The sequence below is a fragment of the Falco punctatus genome (assembly GCF_963210335.1).
Source record: "Falco punctatus genome assembly, chromosome: 13".
Classification (NCBI taxonomy): Eukaryota; Metazoa; Chordata; class Aves; order Falconiformes; family Falconidae; genus Falco; species Falco punctatus.
Window position 1 is genome coordinate 22,812,387 of NC_137593.1, and position 17,170 is coordinate 22,829,556.

The 17,170-nt window shown below is 40.1% G+C and overlaps 1 protein-coding gene across 1 annotated transcript in view; it reads right to left on the reverse strand.

Annotated features, from left to right (window-relative positions):
• CLSTN2 (calsyntenin 2) overlaps positions 1-17,170 on the reverse strand; it is a 416,233-nt gene that overhangs the window by 373,668 nt on the left and 25,395 nt on the right. The window lies entirely within an intron of this gene.

Sequence of the window (17,170 nt, forward strand, 5' to 3'; positions counted from 1 at the left end):
TTCTAAATTGAAATGGAAGAGCACAGTTGAACTCCATATATAATATTATATTCAGAATATGCAAGGTACGGACAGACATAAAAATAATACAAGTTATGTAGTAATGACAATATTTTTAAAGTAAAATTTTTACTTGAGTGCTCAAATCGTATTACAGCTTTCTTCAAGAAGTCAACTCAAAATGGTAACCATTTTCGCAAGTCACTCTTCCAAATGTATATAAAAGGAGCTAACAGCATGAAAATTATTTTTTAGGGTTTGCATAAAAGAGTAGCAAATGCATTTACATTCTAATCAGCAATACATACACCTTAAGCAAGCCTAAGCCTTGGACTGAATAATTTCCCTTAGTTGCTGGTGCCACATTTTGTATGAGAGGTTTTTGAGTTGTAACACAAAAACTGCACAAAATGCATGCACTAAATTTTATCCTTTTATCAGCTGCATTCAGATGTATCTGTGATGAACCTTTATTTAATCCACCTCCTCTTCAGAAGGGAGTACCATGCTGAGAAGCAACCATGTCCATCAAGCAAGCAGTAAGCATCTTAAGCTCACAGTGTTGACCAAATCATCAACTGCCTTTTAAAAACACAATTTTCCTTCTGCAAAAGCTATTTTCATTAATCCCACTTAATTTTAATAGCCTTGCCAACTGCGTCATGATATTGATTGCTTTTGTTAGGATGCAATCAAAAGTTCACAGGGATGAGTTAGGAATGACAAGTCTCCTTGTACAAAATGTTTTATTGCTTAGTTTGACTGGACTCCGTGGAGCCAAGGATCATACCCCTGACTGAAAGGACTTGGTATTAAATAGTTAAGATGCTGACAACCTGTGCAGGTTAAGTACAAAAGAACAGCGATAGGTCTAGGCAGGCTAAACAGCCTTTTTCAGGAACAAAGGAAAAATCCGAGCCTAGGACAAGCATAAAGCAATACTTTTTGGTACACACTCCCAGTCTCAAATAATGTTCATCTCAAAGACTTCTTTAACCAGGGACAATATCATCATTTTTTTCTTCTCCTGAACATTACAATGTATTTGTTAAATTAAAGGGTGGCTAAAACTAATACAACAGAGATACTTTCCAACTCACCACTAGCAACCACGCTACTTGGCCAGGCAGTAATTTGATCAACACAAGACTACTGAACAGATTTACAATCTTGACTCACATAAAAATAAAAATTTTAAATAAATCAAACTCTTCCATTCTATTCTAATATTTTTAAATTAAAATTTTACTCTCTAATCTTACAAAGCCAGGAAATATGCAAACATGTTGTCATTACACTTACCAGAGTTACAAAGAGGGTATAAGGAAGCTGCAGGAGACTTCAGCCCACCTACTCCAACTTTTCATGTGAACAAGTCACAAGGCCACAAAGTTCTCTTGACTGTGCAGAAGGCAGGTTATTTTTAAAAACTGAAGACAAAAACCTGGAAGGACTCTTTCTGAGAAAAGGCCTTCTTCATTGTCTGGGCACCAGGTTGCAGAGTGATTCTGCCTTCAAATATGAGCAAACTCACACTAAATCTGGCTCCCTGAGCTCACCTGCAAATCAGTTCTGTGCACACCTGCCTGTAATGAGGGACATGACCAAAGCCCCCCAGTGAGGGACATGCCCACAGTTCTGTGCGCACCTGCCTGCAATGACGGGCTTGCCCAAAGCCTTCAACTCCAACATCTTAAATCCTGATCTGGGAAGAAGAGACATCAGATGAGCATGGAGGGAGTAAACAGCTCAGTGGAGTGTGAACTAGCCGCAAAGGTGCTTTGTTCCACGTAGGCATATTCCAGGGCAGAACTTGGGTGGATAAGCAATTGTATATAACTGGCACTTATGTATGCAATGGGGGATCTCACTTGGGGTCCGTGCCTTCATATGCCACAAAAAACAACTTCACCATTTGACAGCAGAGATGTTAACTACAGAAAGAGGAATAAAGTCAATTATATTTTTTAATTAGCTTTCCAAGCTATTCAGTGAATGTTGGTACCCACAAATAGCAATCAATACTGCATTCTAGTGATTTGTCATGCAAATAAAGTACTTCAGCAGTATTATCCCATCCAAAAGTTAATACCCTTAATTGTCCTTACAAAGGAGAAAGAAAGAAAGAACACAGAGAACTTTACTGGAATTTGAGCTAGTTCTGCAAAGGTACCTAATTACATTCAGGAACAATTTCCACAATTTGACAGGAAGATTTGGATACCTGGATGCTTTTGAAACACCAAGCCCAAATTCACAAGACACTGTTCAAGAATTATAGTAGAAAAAGTGAATCATTAGCATATGTAAAGTGTGTTTATAGTCTTAGAATAGTAAGAACAAAGCCAGTATCTGCACTTTAAATGTAGGTGAAAAAAACCACCCCACATTGATACTGGTCACATCAAAGTCCAGCCTGAATGCAGAGGAAGAATGGATAAAACTCATTTATCCCTGCTATAAATGCTAGGAAAAGAAGATGGGCTATAAAATCTTAGCTGTTTCACATCTTTTATATAAGCAGAGAATAACAGTTGCTAGGGCTGCTGGCTCACACCTTGCGTACCCACACACAGCAGGATTTCAAATACAGGCACATGTAAGCATGCAAAGCCAGATTTTACCCTTGCATGTTATTTCCACTGGTATTTGAAAATATCACATATGCAGCTGCATAGTAAACATATTAAACACAGCTACTGATAGGTAACATCAAGTTAACTCTTAAGACATTGCAGTCAGGGGCTGATGAGAACTTACTTATAAATAACCCCCTCAAAAGCATTCTTTTTTTTTCTCTACAGATCAGCTGAAGTCCATAGTATTAATAGACTATGTTCATCTCCAGCAGCAGTCACATGTTTTATGGGGCACATAGAAGTTTCACTTTAACATACGCACATTTAGACAAAGTATTGCAAATATCACTGGTAAAACTGCTCCATCATTTCTGCAAATACAAAGGAGCACAATCCCACTATTTTAGGTCACAACAAGCATGAAGTGTTGTTTCCTTCAAAGGCTATGAAACATTATCAACAATTTCTAGTTGACATTTTGAATTTTCCTGTGCAAACCTGCAGATTAACAAGTGTTTGCACACAGGGCCCGATCCAACACTTCTATAGTTAGTAGAAAGATCCATTGGTTTCAACACAAGCCAATGTACCACTGAAGTCAATGTATACTTCAGAATAATACCTCCCCGTTCCAGAAAGACAAGCACAGGCTTTTTTCCCCCCCATTTTTTGCTAAATAAATACTGCACTGAAAATTCCCTGAAGCAAAAGCGTCTCCAGTTAAATCACTGCAGTGAACAGTGCAGCAAATTTTCAGGGTCACACTATTTATAGAAACCATTTGGATACATAAGCTGGCAATGACACCTGCGCTCCCTTTATGCAACTTGGTGATCACGTTCAGGTACTAGGATAGGATGCAGAGAAGGAATCAATAACAGAATATGATGCCCGATGTGCTCCTATCCCTTTTCTCCCTATGTGAGGAAGGACTAGCACAGCTATTAGTGCTACACAGGAACAAAGCAAAACAATTCACAGGGAGCAGCCCACTGGCCCTGTTCTTCTGAAAGTTCCTACTGTACATTTCCTTGCTTGCCTCCCCGTCATCAAATTTCTCCTACTGTGCACGCAACAATAGCTGAGCAAGATAGCTGCATGTTATACACATGAAAACACTGAAGACATCTCCCTTTACACAGATTATAGCCAGTGTTCTCCAGGTCCCAAGTGATTCAAATCCCCAGTATAATATTTGGCTCAATTTCCTCCTTTGTTCAATGCAGTCATTATACTCACTGCAGCAGAAAAGTTAAAAGGTCAAAAGTGTATTCTGGGATTATGATAATTTATATCAGAGTAATTGCTTATGTGGAATACTAGTTATGTCTCTAATGTGGAGTCAGCCTAGAAGAACTGGGTCAGACAAGATCTGGAAAAAGGTACCTAAGAAAACTTTTGCAAGGATAAACTCAAAAATCTCAAAAAAACTTTACAATAACGCTATAGTCAGCACTTCACAGAAGGTATTTTAGAAGAGAAAGAGGTAAACTTAGATAGACTAACATTAATTTTCCTTCTGTGTCCCAGTTTATCCCTCAGCTATTGTCAAGGTCCAACTAAATCCACTAAACTGCCAATACTGTTAAGCCTTGCAAAAATATATTGGGTCTTATTAGCTTCCTTCAAACAGAAGCTGACCGATAATTAAATTTCCATAACATATCTTATTCCCTTGTCCTGATTTATTTTTAGGATTTGAGACTCAGTGAGGACCCCTCCTTGAAATATAGTCAAGGCAAGATACCCCAAAGTTTTCAGAATTTCAGTCTTCCCATCAATCTTTGGAATCTGAGCTCACGAACACCAAGGCTCCCAGCTCCTTTCTGTCTGTTAAGGTTTGCAGTGCTGAAGCCTTAGGAACCTCAGAATGTGAATTGGCAACATCTTCTTATCAAAATAGCAAGCTGCTTTTCCACCTCTGTTGATCTTGCTGTAACTAAACACTCTCTGTTGCACAAAGTAAAATGTATTTGCAATGGCTACTATGAAAGACTTCCTCATACACAGCCTGTTTCTGTAGAGAAAGTATTTATTAGCGTTCAGTTTCAAAGATTCCCAAAGAATGTTAAGCTAAACTATGCATGAGTTTAACTCTCATTTCATGTTCAACAGGAGAGTTTAAGAAATTGTTACTGCATTTTAAGATTTATCCCCTAGTAAATTCCACTATAACTTAAGCAATATACTCTCTTTGAGACTAGGAAACAAGAGAGACAAGTTTTCATTTTTTAAAATGTAAATTTGGAACTGGAAAAAGCTAAATATTCCCCTGAAATTATGATGCAACTACTTTTTTCAAGATCATCTCAAATGAAAATACTTCCCAAATAAAGACTCATAGAATCATTTAGGTTGGAACAGACCCTCAAGTTCATCAGGTCCAACTGTTTAGGCAGTCCAGGACTGCCAAATCCATCACCAAACTATGCCCCTAAGCACCACAAGGGCCCTTCCAGTTGCACAGCCAATTAAATTCTCAGAGTACTGCATATCTTCACCTTGTGTCACTGACATTATCCCTTGCTTATCTTCATCACACCAGTTGCTCCTTACTAAACACTTCTGTACATATTGAACATATGTTTTAACACCCCCGAGAACCAGTAAAGGGTTCTGCAGACACAAACACAGGCTGCAGGCACGCAAACATCATGTTTTTCTGCTTGCCCATTTAGCCAGCATGCGTTCCATGTACCAAAAGATGCTCCCCTGCAGAAAGGGAAGGTGCACAGCACAACACTGTGACTGGAGTGCACTTCTGTTAGAGGGGAAGTGTTATTTAAAAAAGGAAAACAGAGAGAAGCATTTGTAACACGGTAGAAATCCATCACGTAACATTTTATTGCCCCCTGTATCCTAATGCACAATGCACCTCCCAATCCAATGTAACCAGCTGAGCACTGCAATCCTGCCAAGCACAGGATCTGCCACCTGCAAAGCACAACCAGCAGTACATGCCCACATTGTTTCCACCGCCCAAGAAAATATACCATTGCTGGTTTAGCTCCAACCGCACAGAATAAAGGTGGGGGTGGGGGGGTGGCGTATAGCTTTTGAACCAAGCTTTGTAAGACAGACATAATTAGACTTTCAACACTTATCCTCCAGTACATATACACCTAAAGAATACCAGATCTGTCTGATGAGCTGTTCTGGCAAATGCTCAGTCGAGAACTGAGAAAAATTACACAGAACACTTTTTTGGAAGCTTATGACAAGTTAGAAAAAAAAAAAAAAGACAACAAACACATCTCTGTATTCAAGCATACCCTTAACATAGGACCACAGCCTCAGCTGGTGTGCACTGCTGACTTACACCACCTGAAATTCTATCCCCTGTTTTTAAAGGTATACTCCTCCAGTTTGTAAGTGAAGATGATGAAATTCTTACCATATAGATTTAGGAGGCTTCAAGTATTGAAACTTTAAAAAAAGACGTATAAACATTTGGAAGCATGCAGAGAACAATTTCAGTTTGCAACTTACAAATTAGTTTCAAGTGACTATTATTTCCTAAGTCTGACATCTTGAAACCTGAAATAATTTTTATTTTATATTCAAACCTACACAGATTAAATGTAAGTTATAAAATAAGGGATTCATATTAGACAATATATAATTCATTATTAGAACCAGTCACATATCCAGTTAACAGACTGACACTTTTTGAGGTCATGTTGACCCAGCAAAAATACTCTCCCAGGTATTTTTGGTAATCTTCACAAGGAGCTCTAATACTTTTTGATTTGTGGGTCTCTACAAATTTAGAGATGGACAGCTGAATGGTAATACAAGCCTACTGAAAATAGATCTGTTTTTCTTGATTATTTTTTGCAGCCACTGGAAGCGGTCCACAGACCTCAAAACACCAAAGACTATAGTTAAAGGAGTGCCAAAGTAAAAAGGAAAAAAAAAAAAAGAAAAAAAAAAGATCTTTTTCCCAAAATAAGCCTTGAAACATTACTCTTCAAATTATTTCATCTCAAGAACTGTGTCTCTCATCTTGTGCCTTTCACTTCAGTGAAACGTCGAAATACTTGCACCTTGACATCTACACTGTTTACACTCCTTTTGAAGAAGAAAGTGATGGAAGCCAACTAGAGTATCCAATGCTTTTCCATTTATCACATGAAATCAGTGTTAGTCTACCTTAGCTAGATTTATAGCCAACTATCATAATGCAGACTTTTTAAAGCAGCTTAGCATAAATCACACTGATTTAAACCTTTCTAGGTTTTACTTCTCAACACGAATTTAAAATTCTCTTAACTAAGACCTTAAAAGTTCATTTTTTCTTCCTAAGACTGACAACAATGGCAAATACCATCTGTTCAGCTGTAGTTCAAGAATTCTTAATGTAGCTCTGAAAAGAAAAAGAGAAAAAAGCCCTTCAAACATGATTGCCATAGTTTCTTCAGAAGTAACTCAAATATCATTGCTAATGCATTCTGTCATATATTAACCTCTGCTAGCCGCCTTTGTGAAACTAACTCCAACACAGATTTTAGAAATCAACAATGTCTGTCACAGAAACCTTAAGACAGAGCTCACACACTATTTTAATTTTGTTTCACCAACACGTATTTTGCAAGCTCTGCTTATAACCAAGACATTCAACCCAATTACTGCAATTTTGCAGCTCAGTATAGACAAGGTGCAGAGACGTTTTCCAGCTACAGTCAGAATTTTATTGTATTTCAAACAATCAAGTGTAGGAAAAAAAACAACAACCCACAAAGTCGAGGGAAATGCTTTTTACTACATTTGTTTGCAAGCTTTTGTGATATACCTGTCTTACCTTTCTACTTTTCCCTCATATTACAAGTAGGATTTATTATCTTCTAATGAATAAAGAATTAGTCTCTTATTTCAGAAGTTGGGGATTTAAGGGGAAAAAACCAAATATCTCAAGTCAATAAAAACATCACAAGTCATTAAATCCTTGTAAGCTAATAGTGGTCAGAGATACATGCAACACATATATAAACATACACACACAGAGTATTTATAAGCATGTGCATATTTCATTGAGAGAATCTACTGAAGTCAGAAAGCAAGACGAAATCAGTCTCAAAATAACCGGAGTCCAATTTTTCTCACCTATTTTACTTACTCTAACCTGCTAGCAAATGAGTGATAGATCAATGTTGATCAGAAAACACTACGGTCTTAATATTTACATTTGATGGCAGATTTCCTCAAATGAAATGAAGGTGTTCCACTTCTTGTTAATCATCCTAAGATATGTATAGGAAAGTAGCAGTAAGGTAAATAAAACGTCATTCTTAATTGTTATTTGAAAAGCAGACAAGTACTATCCATATTTGGGATATACAACTTCACGTGATTAGTCTGATTTAAAACAGCAACGAAAAATTTGACAAAACGAGTACAACTGAAACCCTGGGAAACTGCAGCATTGCTCGTCTTTCCTGTACTCATATTATTTAACCAGTAACAGACAGGAGTCATGGGGATGGGATGGAAGACAGTCAATGAGGAAACAAAAAGGAAACCAGACTGCCTCCTTAAAAGTATTTTGAAGGTCAGCATGGAAGAATTACCATACTTAAATCTGCAGGACAGCCATCTCGGTCAACACTTCACTTAATGGTTTGAAGTTGACTGAAAAGCACTTTGAAAAGAACAAAAAATCCCAAGAATTGTTCTATTGACTCAGTGAAAGCAGTTATTCCATAGGAAGCCATAAGGTGAAAGAGATTAAATCAAACATTTCTCCTGTTTGGATAAAGGCAACTATTAGCGGAAGAACATTAAAAGCTTTGAAAGAGCTGTTTACATTTATAGTAAAACACACAAAGGATGAAACCCCGATTCCACTGAGATACACGGCAAATCTTGCATTGATTTAACAAGGGTCAAGATCTCACATACAAAGACCAAACATCTAAATAACAGCATTAACTGCTGGGAAACTGCAATTCCATGCAGAACCATCTTTAAAATCAATACAGAGAGAAGTCACATTAAAATGAAGTGTAATTCAGCACATACACTTCTTAGACTCAATTCCTAAAAATGTTTTTAGATAATGGGCAAAACCCTCTTTCATAGCCCAATAGTCCTAAATGATGCATTGGTCAACTTGCACTCCAGCCGATTGATCTTGAGATTGCTCAGTCCCAAAAGGGCCCCCAAAAACTGAACCATTTTTACAGTCTCTTTCATTGCTGCCAAGCTGGAACACCTCGTACAAACACCAACTACACCAAAAAGCCAAAAGCACAGGGATATTTCGCCACGAAGCAATGGAATATAAGATTATTACACACCCCAGCAATTCCTAAGTAGGATCACCAGAGTGCGGGTGTAGGCGGTGTGAATCCCATATAGATTCAGTGGGTTTTAAGCACTGAACTATTTTTTAAGTGTCAATTACTGAGAATGACAAATGTCAAATTAAGTGATATAGATATACATATCCATATTTTTCCGACTTGCTGATTTGATCAAGTTGCTTGTAGTTTTGATGCCGTGTTACAACACATAATGTTTTAACAGCTTCCTCTTAACTCATTCCCTTACTCAACAGCTACAAGCAGTCATTATATTCATTTTTACTGGAATACATACAGCAAAAAATAGGAAGTAATTTAGTGTGCTCTCCTAAAGTACACTTTAGAAATCTACACTTAAACATTTTCAATATTTAAATTCCCCCCATTAATCTATCTGTACAGTAAATTTGCAGTTCATGAAAGAAAACAAAACACTGAAGCATTACAGGCATCCTTGTAGGTGTAAGCTCAAAGCCCCACAGCGCATGTGCACAGTTGTTTCCAACCGGGTATAGCTGTTAGCATGCTTAAATACCCTCATTACCATAAAACTAAAAACAGAAGTCTTCCCTCTACAGTTTTGCAGTCATTCAGAAGCAGCCAGATTACATGAACAAAATTCATGAAGACATAAACAAGACAAAAGTTAAGGCTCAGTTTCCTTCTTTCAGCGGGAGGGTTTACTCCGAATAAATAACTGCATCCAAGCACACTCAGCAAGTCCACACATCCCATTCAAGGGCTTCAGCACACTCCAGTCTTACACGAGATGTGCCATGCAAAACAAACCGTGAAGTTTTCCTTTCTGGTTTGTATCACGTCTTATACCTCACAGTTAAGCACGTAGGCACATATGTATGTACACAAAATTAAATCTGTTTAAAATAAATATGGAGCATACTATACACATGCTTTCATATACTGTTTCTGAACACTACAGAAATGATACACCAGACATCCTGTTATGCTGCTCTGCAATAAGTAACTCGGAGTACCGGGAAGCATGTGATGCTGCAGAAAGCGCTTTATGTACTACATTGTGAAGTGACAGACAAGTAGCCCTGCCTCCATGTACAGTGACAGATTTAACAGCTCTTCAAATCACACCACAAGTGTCTCTTGCAAAATTCCTTCTAACTTATTTTAACAAACACCCATTCCAAATCATAGCAACTTCTCTATTTTTAAATAACCACAACATACTAAACTCATAGATAAAGTCTAACGATATCAAACCACAATCTTTAAATTTAGTCAAGAGAATATTTTCTTTTTGCTATCACAAATGTCTTTCTCAAGTTTGGCATTAGACTTCTTTTCCTCCCTTCTAGTTCTTTTCAAACTGTCTTTTTACACTTACAACTTTGACTCATGCTTTTCAAATTTATCTATAAGGTTCACCTGTTCTCTGATTCTAAAATTTAACAGATTTGGATTCCAGATTCCTGGTCACCCTCCTCTCCACCTCAGCTGCAGTTATCAACCACACCAATGCATTTAATACCAGCTTGCCAGTGTGCTACTTAAAACTTGCATTTATGGAAATGAAAAAAAGGTTCCAAGCCTCAAAAAAGCAACAATGTTCTGTAAAATTCAGCACAAAACCCTAAACATTAAAATTTGTGTTCAGCAAGCGAGCTAGTTTCAGAAGTCAGGACCCCTATTTACTGGGCTGTCTGGCAAAGACCACAGGAAGTGTCACCTTCGAGAAGCAGGCACAGCTGAAGCTGGTATCCCTGTCTTCTCACAATGGCCAACTGCAAGCGCCTACAGAAAAGAAAAAATCACACACACAATCGCTCCTGGACAGTGTCCCAGCCTCCAGCAGCAGGCTGCAGTCACATCACTTCAACAAGAGGTTGTGCCTTTGTATTTCATGCACACTATGGATTTTTTTCTTTCCTTTCATGAAGCTGTACAATCATTTGCTGAATCCATCTGAAGGTTTAGCATCTACAACACCCTACAGCTTCTCCTGTAGAGAAGGGTTTGGGGACAAGCTGGTGCAGTGGGTTGACCCTAGCTGGATGCCAGATGCCCACCAAAGCCGCTCTGTCACCACCACCACCACCCCCCCTCAGCTGGACTGCGGAGAGAAAATGTAACAAAAGGCTGGTTTCTTGAGATAAAGGCAGGGAGAGATGGCTCAGCAATTACTGTCATGGGCAAACAGGCTCGACCTGGGGAAACTAATTTAATTTATTGCCAATCAGAGAAGGGCAATGAGAAATAAAACCAAATCTTAAAACACGTTTCCCCCCCACCTCTCCTTTCCTCAACTTCACTCCCGATTTTCTCTGCCTCCTCCCTCCCAGCAGCACAGGGGGATGGGAATGGGGGCCGCGGTCAGTTCATCACATGTTGTCTCTGCCGCTCCTTCCTCCTCAGGGTGAGGGTCCTCACACTCTTCCCCAGCTCCAGTGTCCAGGTCCTCCACGAACTTCTCTAGTGCGAGCCCTTTGCAAGGGCTGCAGTATTCACAAACCACCGCAATGTGCACCCCCCACGGGGTCACAAGCCCTGCCAGCAAACCTGCTCCAGCGTGGGCTCCTCTCTCCATGGGGCCACAGGCTCTGCCAGGAGCTGCTCCAGTGTGGGCTTCCCACGGGTTCACAGCCTCCCCCAGGTGCATCCACCTGCTCCAGTGCAGGGTGCTCCATGAGCAGCAGGTGGATATCTGATCCACCGTCAACATCCATGGGCCGGGGGGGACAGGCTGCCTCACCGTGGGCTGCAGGAGTATCTCTGCTCTCCTCACCCTCCTTCTGCACCAATCTTGGTAACTGCAGAGTTGTTTCTCTCACATCTCACTCCGCTCTCTGGCTGCCGTTCAGCAGCAGTTTTCCTTTTCCCCCTTCTTAAATATGTTATCCCCAAGGCACTACCACCGTGGCTCTCTGGCTCAGCCTCAGCCAGCTGCAGATCTGTCCTGAGGCCGGCTGGCATTAGCTCCATCGGACAGAGGGGAAGCTTCTGGCATCTTCTCACAGAAGCCAGCCCTGTAGCTTCCCCACTACCAAAACCTTGCCACACAAAGCCAGTACAGCTGCAGTTGCCTGTTTGGTCTCAAAGATGTGAACAGCCTAGATGATTGATTCAAGCAGCTATTGCTAGACTGTGATTCAGAGCAGTACTGTAGAGAATAGCAGGAGATACTACTTCACGCAGCTGTCAAACACTATGCCTTCTGAGGACAGGAGGAGTTTATCAAGAAGAACACATAAATGAGGGCAGGAATATCCCCAAGAGGGACGGCTGCAGCAGCTGTCACTGAAGGAAAGCTGCTAGTCTGCAGCCAGCACCTACAGAGAAGCCAAGGAATGGTACAAGGTGCCTGAAGAAGCATCTCAAGTGATAAAACATTTTATTGTGCCCATATTGCCTCCAACTCTCTTCTTTCTCCATCACTAAAATCACTGCAATGTTTTCTGGGTAGTTTGAAACACAGGTTTGGGATGACCTTAGGAGTTCACTGCATCCAGTCTCCACCCTACCAGAAGGTCTCACCCACTATATTGTTCCAAACAGTTCTTACAGCTCTCCAGTTAAAGGCACTAAAACATTGTAAGAGAAGCTTTTCCTGCATTCTACCCTGAATCTTTCCTGTTGCTCTTTACTTTTTGTCCTACCCACAGGGAGAATGGAGAACATGATTTTCTTCTCTGCTTTGCGGGAGCTTTTTATGTACCTGACAGTTGTTGCCATGCTCCTCAATTCTTTTTCATTCAGCTAACCACAGCTCCTTCAGCACGTCAGGTCACTTTTTCTAGATACCAATCTCACAGTTCTCTGTTGGAACCAACTCCCGCTGGTCCAGATTCTGCTTGAAGTGCAACATCCAAACCCAAACATTTTTCTCCAGCTGATTCTTGAATAAGGAAGGTATCTTCCAACTCTGTCACCATCCTCTAAACTACCCTGTTAAATTTGATTGCAACTAGTTTGAAGGTTTTTTGTTGTTGTTAGTGTTAATTTTTGTTTAATAAATCAAAAAGGATAAAACATTTGAGAGTGAGAAACTGCTATTTGAGCACAATCACTGGGAAAACCCAAGGTAAGTCAAGATCCCTTACATGTATCCCCTACCGCTTATTTTTAGACTGCTCTTTTTTAAGGGTACCAGAGGGAAAACGAAAAAAGTCTCCGAGAAGAGCTACACTTAGTTTATGGTCCTCTCCGCAGACAAACTCTAAAGTTTGCGTCATGGCAAATCTCACTGCTACTGGGTTTTAAAATTTGTTTTTTAAACTTCCACTTACACAACATTAAGTGACATCAAACATGTTTTGAATGTCAGGACTTGATCATCTGCCATATTTGCAGAAATAGGCTATAGACAACAAGGAACTACACCTAACACTAGCAATTAGCTTGCTATAGAAACAATGCATTTTATCTTTCATTTTCCCATTACTTATTTCACAGTAAGGAAGCGCTCTCTACTAAATGAAGTGCTAGCTACACCACTCAGACACTCTATAGGAGCCAGGCAAGCTATTTGCCGCCTTCTAATACAACCTTCTTGGAAACAAAACCAGAAACAAATCACTTTGAGGCAACTAAGTCGAAATGAGAACCAACAATATACATACGAAGGGAGGAAAGGAAGTGTATTTGAAGCTGGAATTAGACCTTTAAATTACTTTCCCAAAGCATCCTGTCAATCTGACACAGAAAAACTGATAAACAAAAAGTGTATGAGAAAATTTACCCTCTAACTTTTTTATCAGATATTAAACAACACCATCATGAATCTTTATTTTCAAGAGCCCCAGGAATAACATGTTTCCTAACACACACCAAGCTATAACCATATATAAAACTAGTAATTTACACTCTGCTTTTTCAATGCCTAATGGATGCTCAGGAGTACTGGATCATCAATAAATGTTTTCAGTTAAACAGTAAGTAATGTAAACAAGGTGACAGTGCCTCTGACAGCTTCTAATCAGCTTTCACACATTTCTCCAAAACTTTAAAAGGCAGAAAAGGAAAACGGAGGCCACTTTCAAGTGTGCAATTTGGCCATGAGATGGTCTATTCATGTACAAATGCTGCCTTTGAACTATGAGGGCTGTCACTTCAAGGAAAAAAAAGCAATGGAACTGTAACTCCACACTGCTCTCCCACCACCTAATATTCGGTGACAAAAGACATGCTTTCCAGGGTGTTCTTTACGTGGCACGATTGGCTTACAACTGAAACATGCTTTGAAAGCTCTGAAGCTCTTAGATTCCCAGTTTTGGCAGCTTTACCAATAATGGAATTAAAATTGGTAACGATACGATTATGGCTGACAAATAGTCTCTAGCTTCATAATGATAACTTAAACATAGTTGTCAGTCTTCCATGCTGAAATGCCTGAATACTAAAGCAGTTATCAAATACTCCCATTTTTGTCTTTTGAGACTTCTGAATCATTTCATTATCTTGACACCTAGACTTTATAATCAGACAAATCTTTTATCCTATGAGACAGAAGAGTCAGTTTTCATGAACTGCTTTTAAATCAAAACACTTTAAACAAAAAAAAAATACCACCACCAGACTTTCTGAAAAGGAATATTCCTATCTTCATATGTTGATGAGAAAACAAAAATATGAAGCCATGTAGATGTCTTTTCCAGGGTTTCCTGGTGAGCTACAGAAAGCACCAGCAACAGAAAGCAAGGTTGCTTCATTTTCCACCTTCTGACCTAAGCAGTGTGCCAAACATCGCATCTCGTGTATTTTGGGTGAGGATGAAAAGAAGGTTCTTATTTTTCTATTTGTCTCCTTTAAACTGGTATGGAAAACTATTTCATTATTATTTACTACAGAAAAAAATTACCAAAAAACATAGCATTACACAGAAAAATTCAGACACTGGGATCTGTCCAGGATGTTTGCAAAGATTTTCTTTTCCTTCAGTTTCTTTTCCCCCAGGATTTTATTTTTATTATTATTATTTTAAACACAGAATATGCTGGCTCTGTCTCCCTGGGTTAGTTGTTTTTCTGCTGCTGATAGTCATATCAGATGTATTCACATAATAGACTTGCCAAGCGGGACTGAATGTTCCATTGATTTGGAAATGTCCTGAATGACTAAGACTTCAAGTTTTGCCCATGTAATTAATTTAATTGGAATCAAATATTCTTAGCTATTCAGATCATTGAGATGCTTTCAGCTGTACTTAAAAATTAAGATTAAAATGATGTTTATGTTAATGATAAAGTTCAAATACAATCAAACTTGAAAGGTTGACTAATTGGGTCTCACAAGGAATTTGGATATGGCAACCTTTTTAGGACTTCACCAAGTAGTTTAATACTGCATACTAGAGTAAGATAATAAATTATTTAAGAGATCAGCCTTATGCATAGATTTGTGGAGAGACAGAAAGACAAAGGGAAATGCTCCAGGTAGTATTCCTCCCTGCCTGTGACCACACGCACCTATGAATTTTAAACATGCTGAGGAGAAAAAAAAAAAGAAAAAAAAAAGAAAAAAAAAAAAAGAAAAAAAAAAGAAAAAAATCTTACCCTTCAGCATATTATATTTTACAAAACTAAAGACTATAAGACTGTCCGCACAATTTCCAGACATCATTAATGCAATTCCAATAATGGAGAAAGTGTGCCACTCTGTCTTATTGAACAAAGCTGTCTGAAAATAATTTAAATAAACCATTTTTCTGTCCAAAACAGTGATTTTCATTGGAATTTACGATAAAGATCCCAGGGTCAACAACCTGCTAGAAAGCTAACAAAGCTACAAACCGCATATGAATATTTAATACACAGATTAAGTTCTGTAACTGACCACCTACCAAACATTCTGAGGTTACCTTTTATATTTGATTTTCCATGGAAAACTTGGAACCAAGCTTCTCGATTGTGTGTGAGAAACCCACAAAATGTCTTCCGACTTAAAATTTGCATCCTATAGAAAATTACAGTGCAAGGAGAAAGCAGCAGCAGACTTCCTGAAACAAACCCTTTCTTCTCTCCTCTACTCATTGGGGCAGGGGTGGGTGCAGGAAGAGTCCACAGAGATAAGTATATCAGATATTAACTGCATACAGTGTCAAGATATGTTACATCACTGCATTATAGTCTCTGACGCTACCTAATTTTAAGAAACAAGGTATAAGAAACTGATAAAAGAAAACCTAAATCCCTTAAAAATTAAAACAAAGCCCCTTAAAATGACTATTTTTAAACCCTAAGTAGTGGTAAATTGTGGCTAGTTATCCAAAAATGTTCTTTGCAGCCCTCCAGTGGTCAAATACAAAGTAGAACACAACAAGAAAACAGCTTTGGCTGCTGAACTCCTGCAGCATTTGGAAAGACACCAACCACGAACCGATAACTCATGCTTGTCTACAGAAAAGACCTGTACAAAGGAGAGAATCACCTGCAAATACATAAGAAAGTAAGCAGGAGGAAAATTATTCCCCTCCATCAAAACGTTTCATGTTATTTGTTATATCCCACAGTTAATCTGCCTAGAGAACAGTGCATCCCGCCAGGACCCCAAGGTATGGGTTGGGGTAGTAACAGAAGCAGCAATTCGTTTCCTAGAGGTACTTTCTGCTACTCACAGGTCAGTCCGGAGAAAGTTAAGGCAACATTTGCTGGAATCGGTTTCCTCTCCAAGGCAGGACTCATGCAGTCGGGTGTTTTTTTTTTAAGAAAACCAACACCAGACACTGAAGTTTTCCCTTCTCTCTCACACGCATGCACAATAAAAGAAAAAGTAGAGCCACGTATAGAAGTAAAAAGATTAGACGCGCTTTTAAATAATAGAAACTCAACGGAGACAGAGTTCTCGGAGCTGTTTGGAAAACTTGGGGCTCAGAAGTCAGCCCAGACCTGCAAGCACCAGCGCCGGGGGACATGGCGGGAGAGCACGGCCGGAGGGCGGCAAATGCTGGCCCGCCGGGGAGCGGGCAGCGGCCCAGGGATGCTCCGGGGCACCTGCTGCGCGGCCCCCAGAAGAACTTGCCGGTCCCCGCCGCCCTCCCCTCAGCCCTTGCCGACCGTTCCCTAGAAGCGGCAGACCCCGACCGACGCGCGATCCGCCGCTTCCAGCCGCGCCAGAGCGGCTCCGCAGCCCCGGGAGCGGCACCTCCCGCTCCGCCCGGCCGCCACCGGCGCCCCCCTCCCGCCGCGCCCCGAAAAGTAGCGGCACCGAGTTGCACGCCCGCCGAGGGAGCGCCCCGACCGCAGCCACCCGGCCGCGGCCCCGCCGCCCCCCGAGAGGGGACCGCGCCCCCCGCCGCGCCCCCCGAGCACCGGGGCGCCG